The sequence below is a fragment of the Pongo abelii genome, chromosome 13, assembly GCF_028885655.2.
Source record: "Pongo abelii isolate AG06213 chromosome 13, NHGRI_mPonAbe1-v2.0_pri, whole genome shotgun sequence".
Lineage (NCBI taxonomy): Eukaryota > Metazoa > Chordata > Mammalia > Primates > Hominidae > Pongo > Pongo abelii.
Window position 1 is genome coordinate 36,594,770 of NC_071998.2, and position 20,959 is coordinate 36,615,728.

At 35.5% G+C, this 20,959-nt stretch overlaps 1 non-coding gene across 1 annotated transcript; it reads left to right on the forward strand.

The window, feature by feature from the left end:
• Positions 1-1,323: 1,323 nt before the first annotated feature.
• On the forward strand, positions 1,324-1,399 carry LOC112135033 (small nucleolar RNA SNORD55/SNORD39). Its single transcript, XR_002916349.1, has one exon. It is a non-coding gene; the product is annotated as a small nucleolar RNA SNORD55/SNORD39 (small nucleolar RNA).
• The last annotated feature ends 19,560 nt before the right edge of the window (positions 1,400-20,959 follow it).

Genomic DNA, 20,959 nt, shown 5'->3' on the forward strand with positions numbered 1-20,959 from the left:
ATTACCAGGTATATACCGGAAGGAATATAAATAATTCTGTCAAAAAGACACAGGCATATGTGTGTTCATTGCAGCACTATTCACAATAGCAAAGACATGGAATCAACCTAAATGTCCATCAATAATAGACTCGATAGAGAAAATGTGGTACATACACACCATGGAATACTATGCAGCCATAAAAAAGAATGAAATCATGTCCTTTGCAAAAATGTGGATGGAGCTGAGACCATTATCCGTAGCAAACTAACACAGGAACAGAAAACCAAATACTGCATATTCTCACTTATAAATTGGAGCTGAATGGTGAGAACACATGGACACACAGAGGGGAACAAGTCACACTTGGACCTATTGGAGGATGGAGGGTATGAGGAAATAGAGGATCAGGAAAAATAACTAATGAATACTAGTTTTAATACCAGTGTGATGAAATAATCTGTACAACAAAACCCCATGATACAAGTTTACCTATGTAACAAACCTGCCCGTGTACTTCTGAAGTTAAAAGTAAAAAATAAAAGGAATAAGAAATATTTAACACAAAAAAGATTTTAAAAAATGGGTGAAATGCCCCAATTAAGAGGCACATAGTGGCAAGCTGGATTAGGAACCAAGACTCATTGGTATGTTGTCTTCAAGAGACCCATCTCACGTGCAGTGAGACTCATAGGCCCAAAATAAAGGGCCAGAGAAAAATCTACCAAGCAAACAGAAAACAGAAAAATCCTAATTTCAGACAAAAGAGACTTTAAACCAGCAAAGATTAAAAAAAGGATATCACATAATGGTAAAGGCTTCAATTCAACAAGAAGACCTAACTAATCCAAATATATATGCACCCAACAGAGGAGCATCCAGATTCATAAAGCAAGTTCTTAGAGACCTATGAAGAGACTTAGATAACCACAAAATAATAGTGAGAGACTTCAACATCACACTGACAATATTAGACAGATCATCAAGGCAGAAAATTAACAAGGATATTCAGGACCTGAACTCAGCACTGGACCAAATGTACCTGATAGACATCTGCAGACATCTCCATCCAAAAGCAACAGAGTATACATTATTCTCACTGCCACATGGTACATACTCTAAAATCAATGACATAATCGGACACAAAACATTCCTCAGCAAATGCTGTATAATGAGTACTAGGCTCATTATAATAACCACCCTCTCAGACCACACCACAATCAAATTAGAAAACAAGACTAAGAAATCCACTTAAAACCATATATTTAAATGGAAATAGAATAACCTACTCCTGAATGACTTTTGGGTAAATAGTAAAATTAAGGCAGAAATCAAGTTCTTTGAAACTATTGAGAACAAAGATGCAACATGCCACTCGAGTGTGCAGTGGGGAAGCCAACCTTGGAGAGCTGAGCATGTGAGAAAAAAAAAAAGATGCAACATACCAGAATCTGTGGGACACAGCTAAGGCAGTGTTAAGCAGGAAATTTATAGCACTAAATGCTCACATCAAAAGTTAGAAATACCTCAGTTTAACAACCTGACATCACAACCAAAAGGACTAGAGAACCAATAGCAAACAAACCCCAAAGTTAGCAGAAGGCAAGAAATACCCAAAATCAGAGCTGAACTGAGATTGAGACATGAAAAAAACATTCAAAAGATCAGTGAATTCGGGAGTGGGTTTTTAAAAAAATTACTAAAATAGGTAGACTGCTATCTAGACTAATAAGAAAAACTAGAAAATCCAAATAAACACAATTAGAAATGTCAAAGAGGATATTACTGCTGACCCTACAGAAATACAGATAACCATCAGAGAACATTATGCACATAAACTAGAAAATCTCAAAGAAATGGATAAATTCCTGGAGACATACATCCTCCCAAGACTGAGCCAAGAAGAAATTGAATCCCTGAACAGACCAATAATGAGCTCCAAAATTGAATTAGTAATAAATAGCCTACCTACCAAACAGAATCAGAGCCAAATTCTACCATATGTACAAAGAAGAGCTAGTACCATTCCTACTGAAACTATTCCAAAAATTGAGGAGGGACTCCTCCCTAACTCATCCTATGAGGCTAACATCATTCTGATAACAAAACCTGGCAGAGACACAACAACAACAAAAAAACTTGAGGCCAGTATCCTTGATGAATATCAGTGCAAAAATCCTCAACAAAATACTGGTAAACCAAATCCAGCAGCACATCAAAAAGCTTATCCACCACAATCAAGTAGGCTTTATCCCTGGTATACAAGTTGGTTCAACATACACAAATCAATAAATGTGATTCATCACATAAATGGAGCTAAAGACAAAAACCATATGATTATCTCAATAGATACAGAAAAGGCTTTTGATAAAATTCAACACCCCTGCATGTTAAAATCTTTCAATAAACTAGGTATTGAAGGAACACACCTCAAAATAATGAGAGCCATCTATAGCAAACCGACAGCCAACATCATACTGAGTGGGCAAAAGCTGGAACCATCTCTCTTGAAAACGGACACATGACAAGGATGCTGTCTCTCACACCTCCTAGTCAACATAGTATTGGATGTCCTGTCCAGAGCAATAGACAAGAGAAATAAAGGGCATCCAAATAGGAAGAGAGGAAGTAAAACTATTTCTGTTTGCAGACAACATGATCCTAAATCTAGAAAACCTCATATTCTTGGTTCAAAAGCTCCTTCAGCTGATAAACAACTTCAGAGTCCGAGGATACAAAATCAGGGTACAAAAATCACTAGCATTACTTTAGACCAACAACATTAACTAAACTAGAAATGCTTTACACCAATTTGGCCAAGAGCCAAATCAAGAGCACAATCCCATTCACAATTGCTACAAAAGAATAAAGTACCTAGGAATACAGCTAACCAGGGTGGTGAAAGCTCTCTACAAGGAGGACTACAAAACACTTTTCAAAGAAATCAGAGGTAACACAAACAAATGGAAAAATATTCCATGCTAACGGATAGGAAGAATCAATATTGTCAAAATGGCCATACTGCTCAAAGCAATTTATAGATTCAGTGTTATTCCTATCAAATTACCAATGACATTCTTCACAGAACTAGAAAAAAAAACTATTTAAAAATTCATATGGAACCAAAAAAGAGTCCAAAACGCAAGAAGATCCTAAGCGAAAAGAACAAAGCTGAGGGCATCATGCTACCTGACTTCAGACCATACTCTAGGGCTATAATAACCAAAACAGCATTGTGCTGGTACAAAAACAGACACATAAACCATTGGAACAGAATAGAGAGCCCAGAAATAAGGCCTTGCACCTACAACTATCTGACCTTTGACGAAGTTGACAAGAATAAGCAATGGGGAAAGGACTCCATATTCAATAAATGGTGCTGGGATAACTGGCTAGCCATATGCAGAAGACTGAAACTGGACCCCTTCCTTATACCATATACAGAAATCACCTAAAGATGGATTAAAGACTAAATGTAAAACCCAAAACTATAAAAACCCTGTAAGACAACCTAAGCAATTCCATTTTGGACATAGGCAAAGATTTTATGATGAAGACACCAAAAGCAATTTCAACAAAAGCAAAAATTGGCAAATGGGGTCTAATTAAAGAGTTTCTGTGCAGCAAAAGAAACTATCAACAGAGTAAACAGACAGCCTACAGAATGGGAGAAAAATTTTGCAAACTATGCTTCTGAGAAAGGTGTAATATCCAGCATCTATAAGGAACTTAAACCAATTTACAAGAAAAAAACAACCCCATTAAAAAGTGGGCAAAGGATAAAAAGGAATGAGTGCCTGTCCTTTGCAGGGACATGGATGGAGCTGGAAGCCCTTATCCTCAGCAAACTAACGCAGGAACAGAAAACCAAACACCACATGATCTTATCATAAGTGGGAGCTGAACAAGGAGAACGCATGGAAATGGAGGGGAACAACACACACTGTGGCCTATCAAGGTGAGGTCAGGAGGAGGGAGCCATCAGGAAAAATAGCTAATGCATGCTAAGCTTAATACGACACACATTTATGTAACAAACCTGTGCATCCTGCACATGTGCCCTGTAACTTAAAAAAAAAAGTGGGTAAATGATGTGAACAGACACTTTTCAAAAGGAGACATACACACAGCCAACAGGCATATGAAAAAAAGCTGAACATCACTGATCATTAGAGAAATACAAATCAAAACAATGAGATACTGTCTCACACCAGTCAGAGTGGCTTTTATTAAAAATTCAAGAAATAACAGATGCTGGCAAGGTTGTGGAGAAAAAGGAATGCTTATTCACTGTTGGTAGGAATGTAAATTTGTTCAACCATTGTGGAAGACAGATACCTCAAAAACCTAAAAACAGAAACACCATTCAACCCAGCAATCCCATTACTAGGATATAAATCATTCTGTCATAAAGGAATATAAACCATGCTGTTATAAAGGAATATAAGTCATTCTGTCATAAAGACACATGCACATGTATGTTCACTGTGGCACTATTCACAATAGCAAAGACATGGAATTAACCAAAATGTACATCAGTGATAGACTGGATAAAGAAAATGTGATACAGATACATCCTAGAATACTATGTAGCCATAAAAAAGAACACGTAGGAACATGGATGGAGCTGGAGGCCATTTATCCTTAGCAAACTGACACAGGAACAGAAAACCAACTACCAGGTATTTTCACTTATAAGTGGGAGCTAAATGATGAGAGCACATGGACACATAGAAGGGAACAACAGACACTGGGGCTTACAAGAGGGTGAAGGTTGGGAGGAGGGAGAAGATCAGGAAACATAACTAATGAGTACTAGGCTTAATACTTTGGTGACTAAATAATATGTACAACAAACCCCCATGACACAAGTTTACCAATATAACAAAGCTGCACATATACTCCTGAGCTTAAAATAAATGTTAAAAAAAAACAGTGAGAAAAAAAAAATTGCCAAAGTCACTCCGGCCTTCAGCTGACACCACTGTGTGATCAGCCAGTAGCCATCAAGATCAAGATAAGACCTTCCACCAGTAAAAAGGTTACAACTTGCTGGAAGCTCAGCTGATCATTAGCATTTTTTAGCAATATTTTAAAAATAAGATATATACTTTTATTTAGACATAATGCTAGTGTACAGTTTATAGACTACAGTGTAATATAACTTCTATATGCACTGGAAAGCAAATTTGTGTCACTTGCTGTATTGTGATATTCACTTTATTGTGGTGGTCTGGAACAGACCCACAATATCTCCAAGATATGCCTGGAGGAGCTTCTCTAGACCTTTGATATTTGGCTGGATATTATAAAAATAAACACACCCCATTCCTGAATCCAGAAGTTTTTCAATCACAGTGCCAATATCTGTAGGTCATGAGTGTGCCCATTCAGCATTTATTAGGCTTAACATATGTGCAGGTTCTTTGGTGGGCCTTGGGATAAAAAGTGTAAGAAGACATGGTCCATGCCCACAAAGAGCTCAAAAGCTAGTGGAAGAGGTATGTGTACAATGAGAATAGGGACTACATCAAGGTGTGTGGTGGAAGTGGAGAGACACAAGCAAAGAAGGGGGCACTACCTAACCATTGTCTTAAAGGATTAATTCTGGTTTGCCAGGTAGACCAAGTGGCATGTTCAGGGAGTGTTACAGAGTTAGGGAACAACACTCGCAAAGGGCTCAAGACTTAGCATTCTAAGGGAATGCCACTTGTGGGTGATAGAAATATCTGGAAGCCCTTGACTTTTGGATTAGTTGGGAAATTCCTCTGAAATGTGTGCATTAAGTCTGACTTTGGTCTTAGTTGGGTCACAGGCAACCATTAGCCTGATAATATAAATGTTTTGTATTTTATGTGTTTTGACAGTATTCTGAAGCTTATTGACAAACCGGAAAATGGAGTCATTTATAGTTTTGTTGTGAATCAACATGGTGAATCATTGTTTTGTTTTGTTTTGTTTTGGGCTCAGAATGCTTCCTTTTGGAATGATGAAGCAGAATGAGCATTTGGAGGAATATTTCAGGGGCAGAAGAAATGGCAGGAACAAAGTGGGAATAGTATGCCAGGGGGTAGTGAGGAGATGATTCCAGCCCCAAGGAAAAGCCCTGTTGGTCCATAGAAAATAAGGGTGGTAATGTTGGAAGTTAGTTTGGGGGCACAGATAGAATGCAGACTCTGAGGGAAGACATGCTGAGTTCAGATTCTAACATTAACTAGCACTGTGATTGTGAACTAATGACTTAACCTTTCTGAGGTTTAGTTTTCTCAGCTATATAGTATAAAATGGAAAAAAATTCTTCAACAGCTTTTCAGTTTGGAGTTAGCATTTAATAAAAGAATAGATGTACAGCTCTTGACAATATATTCTAAATACATCTTACCTTTGGTTCAGACTTCGGAGGATATAGAATATGAATTTAATGTGTAAATCAACCATTACAAATATTTTATTTTTTAAAGATATGCACATGTCATAGTCCATTTGTGCTGCTGTAACAAAATACCACAGGCTAGGTAATTTATAAATAAGAGAAATTTCTTTTTCACAGTACTGGAGGCAGGGAGATCAAGGCACTGGCAGGTTTGGTGTTTGCTAAGGGCCAGGTCTTCACTTCCAAGATGGTGCCTTTTTGCTGCCTCCTCCTGAGAGGATGGACACTATGTAGTCACATGGCCAGAAGGTGGAAGGGCAAGAGAGTGCTCCCTTCAACCTCCAGCCCTTTTATAAGGATTCGAATCTCATCCATGAGGGTGGAATCCTCATGACCTAATCACCTTTCAGAGGCCACGCCTCTTAATCCTGTTGCGTTGGGGATTGTCTTAACATAAATTTTGGAGGGGCACCATTTTTCAAACTAAAGCAGCACTGTACTAAATCTTTATGGGTGGTGGCTATACAGTAATGAAAAAGTCCTTTTGAAATGTCTTTTTTTGATGAAAAAGTGCTTGCCTGGGCCTTAGGAAGCACCATATAAATACTGGTAAATCACTGAGCTCTTCATGTCACTCATAATGGTCCCAAATTCTCTACATTTCCACACATGAAAACGTTGTTCACCCATTTTCAGAATGCTTTGGTTTCTTTCCAGAAGTGTTGATGGGTTTGCATGGATCTATCCCTACTTTCACCACCCTTGTTCCTTTAATGTCAACAGCACACATTTTTTAGGTGACTGACTAGGATTTGGGTGGCAGTCCATGGCCATGAAATCCAGAGAAAGTAGAATGGCTCATACGTAAAGACAGAAATGGCTCTAGTAGAGAATAAACATTTGAATTAACTAATGTGATGAGGTACATGTTCTAAAGTCTAGCTCAATTTTTAGATTCATGGAAAATTCGTGAAGCAGGAAAGAACTCATCCTCAGTCTCTAAAGCTGATTTTAAATTAGGGATGTATACTCTTTCCTTCTTAAGCTTAGTTTCCTTAGAAGGTTCAATATAGTTCAAGAAGTTTTCACAGTGGGGCTGTATTTTGCCATCTAGCAAAGGTTCAGCACAGCCTTCCTTCAGGTCACTTCGGCTACATAAAGCAAATGAACTTTTCAAGTGCAACAGGGAATGATTTAGTCTTCAAGGAATATCATTCTTCACATAAATTGATGTCACAGATTCTTTGAATAGATGTTCCCAGTGGTGGCCTTAGACTAGGATTAACTCAGAGTCTCTCTGAGTCTGCCTTTTTGAAGTATCTGTTGTGTTTTTGAGCTCCCTATCAGTGAAAGTCACCACTGCTCATGTAGGAGCATAGGGCAGAAAACTTTTTTTTTTTCTTGGTTCTTCCATTTTCTTAGGCCCTCAAGCCTCAAGCAAATTTTTCTCTTCTACTTTCCAAATATATCTTGAATCTATGTGCTTTTTTTTTTTTTCTAATCGAAGGTTACACCATCTCTGCACAGACAGCCTTGGTAGCTCCTAGATGGTTTCTGTGCATCCACTCTGGCCCCTCCTGTCCGTTTACCCCTATAGAGCAGCCAAAGTAATCTTGTCAAACACAAATCTTGTTTGGCTTCCTTACAGCCCTTTAGTGGTTTCCCATCCATCTTAATAAGGTAATCCAAATTCATAGTACTTTCTTATTTAACCAATACTGACTGATCTCTCTATAAGTCTCTTTCATCACAGTGTATGCTGGGTGCACAGAGATAAGTAAGGTTTTCCTCCTACTCTTAAGGAACCTATAGTCTAGCAAAACAATTAATCAATGTTTACTCATTTATCTATAAATGTTCATTGAAATCCTATCATTTACCAGCACAGTGCAGAATAAGGAGTTGGTGACTTTGTTGTGCATGTAATGAAATGGGTGACTTGAATACACATGGCCTATTTGCTGTTCTAATGACAATTTTGACCGGTTAGCCTAAATCCAAAACATGCGGTTTTAATCATTATACTTATATCAGTTATTTTCTACAATAATACTGCATAGCAAACAACTAAAAAACCTCAAATAAGTTCAGCAGTGTTTACTGCTTACACATGTGGGGTGTGTCACCTAAGCAACTCTATTAATTTTGGTTGGCTTTGCTCACATGTTGGGGTTGGCTTGCTTTTGGCCGATCTAGATGGGCCTTGGCTGGGGGGATAACTAGGGAGACTTGGCCATGTTCTTTGTGCCTTATTCTTTAGTAGAGTAATCTGGGTATGCTCTCATAATGATGACAAAGGATCAAGAGAGAGCAGGCAGGCCTAGTCTCACCAGTGCTTTTTAAGCTCTGTTTGCATCATATCTTGCTCACATCACAAGCTGACCAAGACAAATTATACAGCTAACTCCAGAGTCAGAATATGTACTGCAAAGTCACATGGCCAGGATTTGGATTCAGGGAGAATTCAGCCATCATTGTAATCCATCATGATGCTGTATTTGTTCTTATTATACCTTGTGTATAACTTGATCATAGGATTTACCAAATTATGTGGAAATACATACTGTCACCTCCCACTTGGAAACCCATTATAGGTAAAGGCCCTGTCTTCAGCACGATGCCTGGCATATAATAGAAGACCAACAAATGTTAAATTAATGGAATTATTAGTAGGTTGATGACTTTGAGATGTTTACTCTAGATAAACTCTTTCAGCCTCAGCTTAGTCATTTATAAATAGGCGATAATAATATCTACCACTGCCAGTTTTCTGAGGATTAAGTATGGGAAAGATGTAAAAGTATATACTGCTTACTCAAAAAAGATAGTTACTTCTCCCCTCCTCCCCCACCTTCGCTTTTCAGTGGGTTTTTATGAATTTTGGAAAATAGGAAATGTTTTAATTTTGGCGCATTTTAAGCAAGGGGTTATAGAATAGAGAGCTCTGAATTCAAAATGGCTTCCATATTTTCTACTAATTACTAGTTTAGTGTAATACTTGTCTCCTAAAAATTGGGATCCCTTTGGATGTTTAAGCTTATTAACAATTTGCAGTTTGTCTTGAATCCTTATAATGTAGGGGTAGATTTCCTCTTCCTCATTCCTATAGACAACATATGTGAAGAGGAAACGGGAATTTAGAAGGGTAGTGGAGTGGAAATTTGGGAAATAGGGCATTTTGTGGGAGGACAAGCCTGGTGTAGGTACTGTGGTGTGTCTGTATATTGGGGGGTGTGGGGAGTTGGATAGGCAGAGGGAAGAGAGTGTGAGGTCTTTCAGCAGGCAAGACAGGGCTGGTGGGGCAGAGAATAAAAACCTAACTCCTTTTTGTCAGTTTTTCTATACTTTGTAGTTGCCCTGGGGATCGTTTCTGATACCTGGTAGAGATATTCAGTTGTATTTTATTAGTATTCCTAAATTTAAAAGAGTTATATTTTGTCTTTGGTGGTGTTCTTCCATAAAAATATTATATAAAAATTAAAATTACGTATGCTATATATGTGTATACACACACATGTATACATATGCAGGCTTGCTAATGTAAAGACACTTTAAAAATCTTTGATTTTATAAATTCTTTTCTTAGCCATTCCTATAAGTTGCCTTTTTTTACTCTAAAAGTATCTGTAATTATTTCAGTATTTCTCCTCAATAATACTATAGATGACTGTTTAAGCACGAATAAATAAAATATCTTTTTATTGTAATTGTTTTTTCCCTCATTGGTACATTTTTGTGTGATATGGATGGTGATCAAGTGTACAATGAATGGCATTAATACATGGAACCCTGCATAGGTTTTGAGTCCCTCCAGTGGCCATAATGTTGTCTTTGCCAATTTATAAGAGATTGTATTTATTCATTCACTTGAATATATATATATATTTTGAATATATGTATATATAATTGTACTCCTTTCTTCCTGCAAACCACCACCCACAGATGTAAGGCAGAGACACATATGGCTTCTATCAATTTAGGGAGTAGCTTTGAGCACATCCTATTAAATTGTCTATTCCCAAAGGCAATACCAACACATTCAGTGAATGTTATTTTTTCCTACAGTTACATTCTTGATTGGACCACAAAGTTTTTCATAATACTGTACTTGAAAAATAGGACATTCTAACTTTTTATACATAATCAACCCCTACCCCAACCCCTTTTTAGAAAATGCTTTTTTTTTTTAAAAATTATTATTATACTTTAGGTTTTAGGGTACATGTGCGCAATGTGCAGGTTAGTTACATATGTATACATGTGCCATGCTGGTGCACTGCACCCACTAACTCGTCATTTAGCATTAGGTATATCTCCCAGTGCTATCCCTCCCCCCTCCCCCCACCCCACAACAGTCCCCAGAGTGTGATGTTCCCCTTCCTGTGTCCATGTGTTCTCATTGTTCAATTCCCACCTATGAGTGAGAATATGCAGTGTTTGGTTTTTTGTTCTTGCGATAGTTTACTGAGAATGATGATTTCCAGTTTCATCCATGTCCCTACAAAGGACATGAACTCATCATTTTTTATGGCTGCATAGTATTCCATGGTGTATATGTGCCACATTTTCTTAATCCACTCTATCATTGTTGGACATTTGGGTTGGTTCCAAGTCTTTGCTATTGTGAATAATGCCGCAATAAACATACGTGTGCATGTGTCTTTATAGCAGCATGATTTATAGTCCTTTGGGTATATACCCAGTAATGGGATGCCTGGGTCAAATGGTATTTCTAGTTCTAGATCCCTGAGGAATCGCCACACTGACTTCCACAAGGGTTGAACTAGTTTACAGTCCCACCAACAGTGTAAAAGTGTTCCTATTTCTCCACATCCTCTCCAGCACCTGTTGTTTCGTGACTTTTTAATGATTGCCATTCTAACTGGTGTGAGATGGTATCTCATTGTGGTTTTGATTTGCATTTCTCCGATGGCCAGGGATGGTGAGCATTTTTTCATGTGTTTTTTGGCTGCATAAATGTCTTCTTTTGAGAAGTGTCTGTTCATGTCCTTTGCCCACTTTTTGATGGGGTTGTTTGTTTTTTTCTTGTAAATTTGTTGGAGTTCATTGTAGATTCTGGATATTAGCCCTTTGTCAGATGAGTAGGTTGCGAAAATTGTCTCCCATTTTGTAGGTTGCCTGTTCACTCTGATGGTAGTTTCTTTTGCTGTGCAGAAGCTCTTTAGTTTAATTAGATCCCATTTGTCAATTTTGGCTTTTGTTGCCATTGCTTTTGGTGTTTTAGACATGAAGTCCTTGCCCATGCCTATGTCCTGAATGGTAATGCCTAGGTTTTCTTCTAGGGTTTTTATGGTTTTAGGTCTAACATTTAAGTCTTTAATCCATCTTGAATTGATTTTTGTATAAGGTGTAAGGAAGTAGAAAACGCTTTTTTAAAAATGAGGCGTTAAGTAGATTGTATTTCAGCTCTGAAAAGACACAGTGAGTGTTAGTTACTCCATTTTTTTCAGTTACTGTGATTGCGTTCTTATTCTTTATGTCTGTGTATTAATTGGGGTTGGTATAGCTAACTCCCCCCCGCCCTTCATATATCTGGAACATGCTAGATTTGCTGCCAGAATAGTTTTATATCAGTTATTTAGAACTAAAGTCAGATTATTAATTTTAAATGAATTTAAAGTTAGAATAATATGAAGAATCCTAGACTTTGAACTTTATTTTGTTAGTTACAATACTAAAAGTTTGAAATGTAAAAGACAATTTCTTCTTTTAGGAAAAAAATTATAAATGGGCCCTGCATTCTCTCCAGGGCATTTTTTTGTCACCATTTTTCAAGGTTTAACCTTAACTGCTAAGGGCTATAATCAGGTGTATATATATATACACACACAGGTGTATATACACTGGTGTATATATATATATATATATATATAGATATACAGGTGTGTATATATATATATACAGGTGTATATATATATATATACACACAGGTGTATATATATATATAGATATACAGGTGTATATATATATATATATATACACCTGTATATCTATATATATATATACACGTGTATATATATATATATACAGGTGTATATATATATATAGATATACAGGTGTATATATATATATAGATATACAGGTGTATATATATATAGATATACAGGTGTATATATATATATAGATATACAGGTGTATATATATATATAGATATACAGGTGTATATATATATAGATATACAGGTGTATATACACATATATAGATACAGGTGTATATACACATATATAGATACAGGTGTATATACACATATATAGATACAGGTGTGTGTACACATGTATAGATACAGGTGTGTGTACACATGTATAGATACAGGTGTGTGTACACATATATGTATAGATACAGGTGTATCTATATATACACATATATGTATATATACAGGTGTATATATAGATACACCTATATATGTATATATACAGGTGTATATATAGATACACCTATATATGTATATAGGTGTATATATGTATATATATGTGTATATACAGGTGTATATATGTGTATATATGTGTATATATATATACACCTGTATATATGTGTATATATGTATACACCTGTATATATATGTATATATGTGCATATATATACACCTGTGTATATATGTGTGTATACACATGTGTGTATATATGTGTGTGTATACACATGTGTGTATATATATATAATATATACACCTGTATATACATATTTATATATATATACACACCTGTATATATAACATATATGTAATATACACCTGTATATATAATATATATAATATATATACACCTGTATATATAATATATATAATATATATACACCTGTATATATAATATATATAATATATATACACCTGTATATATAATATATATACACCTGTATGTATAATATATATATAATATATACACACCTGTATATATAATACATATATATAATATATACACACCTGTATATATAATACATATATATAATATATACACACCTGTATATATAATACATATATAATATATACACACCTGTATATATAATACATATATATTATATACCCACCTGTATATATAATACATATATATTATATACCCACCTGTATATATAATACATATATATTATATATACACCTGTATATATAATACATATATATTATATATACACCTGTATATATAATACATATATATTATATATACACCTGTATATATAATATATATATAATATATACACCTGTATATATAATATATATAATATATACACACCTGTATATATAATATATATATAATATATACACACCTGTATATATATTATATATAATATATACACACCTGTATATATATTATATATAATATATACACACCTGCATATATAACATATATATATAATATATACACACCTGCATATACTATATATATAGTATATGCATACTATATATATATAGTATGCATATATAGTATGCATACTATATATATATAGTGTATATCATACACTATAGTGTATAGTATATATACACTATATATATATAGTATATATACACTCAGGTGTATAGTAAATACACCTGATTTGTTTTCCCATTGTAACAATTCCTGGTTAGGTTAAATTTTTGCAAGAAATTTGTTTGAGGTATATGTCGTGAGGGTGTGGGTTTTACCAGTAACCTGGTGAAAGCCATGATTCTCAGGATATATTAGAGAAATTAAAGAAAGCACCTCAGTTTCAACAGCAACAGCTTCTTCAAAAGAGTACAGTTTTTTTGTAGACTTTTCTATTACACATTGAGAAATTATTTGATAACCTAAAAAGTAAGTTTTCTTCCTCCTTTTAAATATTCAGGTATCTGCTACATCTGACTGGTAAATCAGATCGTTGCTGTTATTCAATTTTCTTTGCAAAATGAATCTGAATTTTTTTTTGAGACAGAGCCTCATGCTGTCATCCATGCTGGAGTACAGTACTACAGCCTCAAACTCCTGTGCTCAAGCAATCCTCATGTCTCATCCTCCCAAGTAGCTAGGACTACAGGTGCATGCCACCACAGCTGGCTAATTTATTTTTATTTTTAGTAGAGATGGAATCTTGCTATGTTTCTCTGGCTGGTCTTTATCTCCTGGCCTGAAATGATCCTTCCACCTTGGCCTTCAAAAGTGCTGAGATGTATTCAAGACCATGCCTGGCCTTGAATCTGAAATTTTTATGTGTAAAATGGAACTGAAAAAAGTCACAAGAAATTATTGTTTTCAAATAGGTACCATATACCTTCTAAAATGATGCAGCCTGTACCTGCCTCTTAATTATGAATATCAGATATTAGTAATATTTTTTAAAATAATAAATTTATTGGAGAAGCTTTATTCAGTTAAATCTTCTTAATTCAGAATTTTGTTACCTAATCTGTTTTGCATATGCCATTAATTTTGATTCAATGCTCTGTACTTAATGATCTCCAAATTCCTAAATACCCTTACATTAATAGATCATGCAATTAAGTTGAATTGTATCCTAGGAAGTCAATTAGTACCTCTTCCACAAGTTACCTAGCCTCAGGACAAGATGTTACAGGCTCTTGTGCAATAGAACACTCGTAAGTTCCTGCCCTCACAAGAAACAGACACCACATACTGTATATGCGTGAGTGACTGCATATGTGTATATCTAGTACCAGGCTTAGGTAATGCTGGACTTTTGTTTCCGGCAAAGGCAATTGATACTAGAATCATATTTAAAAGAGTATGCTTCTTCCTTATCTATACCTTGGTAGCACTATATAACAAAATGTTTTACCTTTATAGGTTGACCTTACACTCTATTTTGGGTAAATAATACGTATTACTTACTAGTTTTTAGTAGAGACATATAAAGAGGAAAGCAAACATAATTTATAATGCTATCCAATTTTTTTATTTAGAATAATAAATTGCTCATTTATCCTTTAATAAAAAATATATATGTATGCCCTCCAGGTATGTGTCTGTGTATACATTTTCACTTGCACAAAAGTTATACATAATGTCATTATTCTTATGCCTTACTGTTTTGTAAGGACCACCAAATACTCTGTTGTATAACTATATTATTTATTTAGCCTGTATCAATCATACTGATGAGTGTTCAAGTTGTCTCCAGTCTTTTACTATTAAAAACAGTGTTGCAGTGAACATCCTTGGACCTAGAACTTAGTGGTACTTTTGCAAATGTACTTGTGAAATAAGTTCCTAGCTGGGAATTTTTGGCTCAAAAGAGCATTATTTTTGGCAGGGCATGGTGGCTCATGCCTGTAATCCAAACACTTTGGGAGGTGGAGGCAGGAGTATGGCTTGAGTTTAAGGGTTTGAGACCAGCCTGGGCAACATAGCAAGACCTTGTCTCTACTAAAAATACAAAAAAAAAAAAAAAAAAAAAAAAAAAAGGAGTGATGGCACACACCTGTAGTCCCAGTTGCTTGGGAGGCTACGGTGGGAGGATTCACCTGAGCCTGGGAGATTGAGGCTGCAGTGAACTATGGTCGCACCACTGCACTCTACCCTGGATGACAGAGCAAGAATCTTTAAAAAAATCCAAAAATAACATTATTTTTAAGAGCACATGAAGCAGTGAACTAACTACACACTGCTGAGCCACAGTTTGTTATTGTTTAAATATATCTGAGTGGCAGAAATTGACCAAGTAAAGTTATTAGAGTAAAAATAAAATTATACTGAGAGTCACTGGGATATTTTGTGAACTATAAATATGGTGGTAATAGCCTATAATTAACTGTCATCAACTTTAGACATTATTGATTTAATAAAATTTTTGTCACAATTTCATCCCTGTTGTTTCACAAGTAGTCCATAAACATTCTTGAGGTTCATTTTAGATCAAAGACTATTAAGAAATGGAACTACCCACAAACCTCCAGTGCCTAACTACATCTTCAAAAGTGGACACTCTAAGGAAGACTATGTTGTTATGATCAGAAATAAGTTTGCGCTTTCAATTAATGAGTGTGTTTTCCCTCCCTCAGGTGAAAGGAAAAATTTTGGAAAAGTAAAACACTGAAGAGGCATAGTATTCTCCTGTAACTTGGAACTGGAGAGGAGGCAAGATGCTGGCATAGCTGTTGAACTGGGAACCTGCTATGCCAACATATTGCCATCTTTCCTGTCTGACAGCAGCCATGGCCACCTGCATGCCGGTCCTTCATGTATTGCTGTGTATGTGCGCCCTTCCTTGGATGTGGATTTCCATGACATGGCCTTTCTCACCTCCCTTACTTCCTGTCCTGCTATGCATTGTGTCCTACCATGAATTCACTCCATGCTAGCCACATTGGCCTGTATGGCTATTCCTTGGACACACCTAGGATGTTCTTGCCTCTTAGCTTGCCTACCTTTCTCTCATCATTTGGGCCTCAGCGAGGACATCATCTCCTCAGAGAAGCCTTCTGTGACCATGCTATCTAAAATACTCCAGCACTTCAGTCACCCTTTATCCCACTACTCTGCTTTTTCAGAAACATTGGTGCTCCCTGAAACATATTTGTTTACTTGCTTAGTGTCTTTTCTCCTGCATTACCATGTAAGCTTCTTGAGGGTTGGGGACCTTGTTAGGGATAACCAGTGTATCCTTAGAGTGTGACACATAGTAGGTTCTCAATACATATTTTTGAAACTGTACCCTGATGCAAAAGAGATATCATATAATTATAGTTTTTGCATTATAAATGTCTTTGGTGAAATCCCTGGCACAAAACTAATAATAAAGAAACAAACAGATAATGTTGAGTTCTGGGCCTGCAAACCTAACTCTTTAAAGCAGTCACAGTAAATGTGCCATTGGGTCCACAGACTTGTGGAAGTCAGCATATTTTATTGGGAAAAGCATGAGCTTCAAAGTAAAACTTATGATCAAATCTCATTACTGGTGCATTCTTAAGTCACTTAACCTCTGAGCCACAGTTTACACAAATGTAAAATGAGAATAATAATAGTGGCTCCATAGGACCCTCGAGATAAGGAAATAAGGTGTTTTAGTCAGATGATTCTTATCACATGTCTAAAAATTTAGTGTCTCTAAAATTCTTGATATATGCATACCAGTAGACACTCAACACATTTAATTATTTCACTACTAAGAAAAAAGTTTTCTTTAGTTAGAGACAAGGGATTTTATGTGAAATGTGTGGAAATTCTATGCCAGAAGTATAGTACATGTAGAATTCTTTGTAAAGACAGAAATCTTGAGAGACCAAGGAGTTAATTGTCGAGGATCTCAAGTTCTTCTCCTGGTTAGTTCACATTCCTCATCTTCCTTTGTTTCTGGAGTTACTCATTATCTGTAGATCTCTTTTAAAAGTGGTTTTTACACATTCACTGTAAAGAGTAAGAATGTTCAATAAATACAATTCTATTTTAATGTTTAATAAATACTGATGTTTAATAAATACTGTTTGATGTTTCATGTTTTTAAGCATTGAAGTTTTAATAAAAAGCTTTGCTTTTAATAAATAAAATTTCCTGTTAATTTTAATGCTTTTCCAAGAAATAAAGTGGCAATCACTATTCTCAATTGTCATTATTTATTATTACTCAGGGTATTAAAACATACAGAAAGATCACATTATACCTTCATTTCATGCCTCTTGGAGTATATTAAACTAAGCTGCTATTTTAACAAAAATGTGTAGCACAAAAGTGAGGTAGTTTTAGTCTACAACTTTTATAAGCATCTCTTTATATAAGGATAATTTGTTTAAAGACATCATTGTACAAGCTGGTCTTGCCTATGAAGTCTTTTAAGAACTCACAAAACAGCTTTAGCTGAAAATTAGATTCACAGTGCCTTATCCATTCTGTATATTAATAGTAAAGATATTTTGTTGCAGGGTCAATTGGCCAGGACATACAGTTTATTACAAGAACTGGTTTATTTATTTTACCTATAACTTAGTTTTAAAAACTTGTTTCATCCGTTTATTTGGGCTTCTTTTGCCTTTTGCAGAGTTCCATGTACCCTCATCTACATCAGTTACAGACATATCCAGTGTCCCCTTGACCTCAATGTAGTTGATGAGCTGGGTTCCATGTGTGGAAATGAACCTCGCTTGCCAAGCGCCATCCTCCACATCTGAATGTGTTTTACTCTAATTACTAAACACCTGTAGCTTCTTTTTTGATTCCAAGTGAACAATGTTTGCGGGGAGAAACCCAAACCCCTAAAACTTCAGACTTAGGAACATCAGTGTAAGAGACTAAAATAATATTCTAAAGTGTCCAATAACTTCTTGAAGTCAGTGGTTTTAAACTTCATTGTTGTATTATCACCTAGAGAGCTTGTTTAAAAATGCAGATTCCCAAACCATTCCCTAGACATCTATTTAATGCATCTTGACTGAGACTTCAAATCTTCATTTTTAATAAGCATCCTCCTATTGATTCTGATCCAGCTTGACAACTATGCTTTGAGGCCGGGTGTGGTGGCTCACACCTGTAATCCCAGCACTTTGGGAGGCCGAGGCAGGTGGATCACCTGAGGTCAGGAGTTCGAGACCAGCCTGACCAACACAGTGAAACCCCGTCTCTACTAAAAATAGAAAAATTAGCCAGGTGCAATGGCATGCGCCTGTAATCCCAGCTACTCGGGAGGCTGAGGCAGGAGAATCGCTTGAGCCAGGGAGGTGGAGGTTGCGGTGAGCTGAGATCACGCCACTGCACTCTAGCCTGGGTGACAGAGCGAGACTCCATCTCGAGAATATGTATACATAGATAGATAGATAGATAGATAGATAGATAGATAGATAGATGATAGATAGATAGATAGATAGATAGATAGAGATATATATACTGTCCTAAGTCTTATACAATTCCCAATATAGAAGTTGGTCGTGGTCTTAAATGCAGCCTGCTTTCCCACTGTATCTGTGCTTATGAAAAACTGGAAAAAGGCTTTGTAATTGTCCTTCTTACTCTGAGGTTTCTTACATAAACAGCCTTATAACTATTCACAGGAGCACTCACTGCACCATGTATGGGGTGATGGTGATACGCTTCCACAGAGTTGTTTTTAACTTCAATGCTTTTTTTCTCCATTGGCTCATATTATAATTTTCAAGATGTTTTCTTTTCTTTTCTGATTGCCTCGATACTGACCCAAATCCTTTACCTCTAAATATTCTTTCTCTAGGATTTGTGTCAAATTGTAAATGATATATGAGCTGTTTTCGGCTACAGACTAGGTCTAATTATGCAGAAGGGGAATTTTCAAGATTTTTAGGACTCTTACTGTGGTAAGTCTTTCTGTAAACTAACGGATCATATCTTGAGCTATTATTTTTGCAGATTTTAAAAAATTGATATGTCTTTTCCTTTATGAGGTAGTGTAGTATAGTAGAAGGAGTGTCAGAATGAAATGCACAAAGATCTGGGTCCTAGTCCCAGTTCTGCCATTTTGTAACCATGTACATGAGTTGGGGCAGATCGTTTAATCTGTTTTCTTATTTGTAAATTGGGGGTAGTAGTAGAAGAGATTATATGGTGTATTAGAAAGAAAAGAGGGAAAAGCAAAATACAGCTGTGAAAACTATGTAAGCAAATTGGAAGACAATTTATTTAAAAAGTTGGGGTTTTTTTGTAATTGTATTTAAATTTATTTTAGTGTTTTATTGTTTTATGTTGTTTTTGTCTAACTTAAATGTGAGAAAAAAAGCAGAGTTCTGGATAGAAGGCAGATAACCTTTGTTCTCATCCAACCTGAAGCACTTATTTGCTAAATAATTCCAGTCAAAAACAGAAGAAATGTGGTATTTTAGTTTTATCTTGAGGAAAGATCCTGCTTCTCTTACTCTATTTAAAAGCCTAGAAATAAAATGATAATTATTCTATGACTCATATACTTGCTTTTTTTGTCATTGGCTTATTATGAGATTCAAATCTGGTAAGGTATATAAAACTGCTTTGAGAATGGTAAGAAGTTATACAAATAAAAGTTTTAAGATATGGCTTATAAATTCTTTTCAACCCTCCATTTTTCCTATCACTCCTACAAAAGTTTGCTTTTGAAATGATTAAAATTTTTAAAAAATTAAAATATTTTATTCTAAGCCTGGCTATACTATACTGTTTTAATTTGTAGGATTTTAATCGTTTACCATTATATTTGTAGCAGCTAGACTGATAGGAGATTTGTTTTGTTGAGTCCATCCCCTTTCAGCTGTCTCATCTAGGAATGCAGAAGCAGAAAGGTAGGGCAGGCTGGTTGGATCCACTACAATGGATTTCCTACTGAATCAATACTTGTCTCAAAACCACATTAAAGCGAGGAACAGTGGCATGCACCTATAATCCCAGCTACTCGGGAGGCTGAGGTGGGAGGATGGCTGCATCCCAGGAATTAAGGCCAGCCTGAGTAACATAGCAAGACCCTGTCTTGTAAAACAAAACCAAAGCATTAAAACCAAAGTACTTTTAGTTTTCACTGAAACCTAGATGATGTTCTTATTTCTATATAAATGTTTTGTATATTAATATACATTAGAAAAATACACAGCATCTCCTTTTAAAAGTAAATTTGTTTTAATGTTTTTAAAATTAATTTAAATAAAATGTTAAGGCATTTATAGTCAAGGAATATGACAAAAATTGTGAAAGTGCT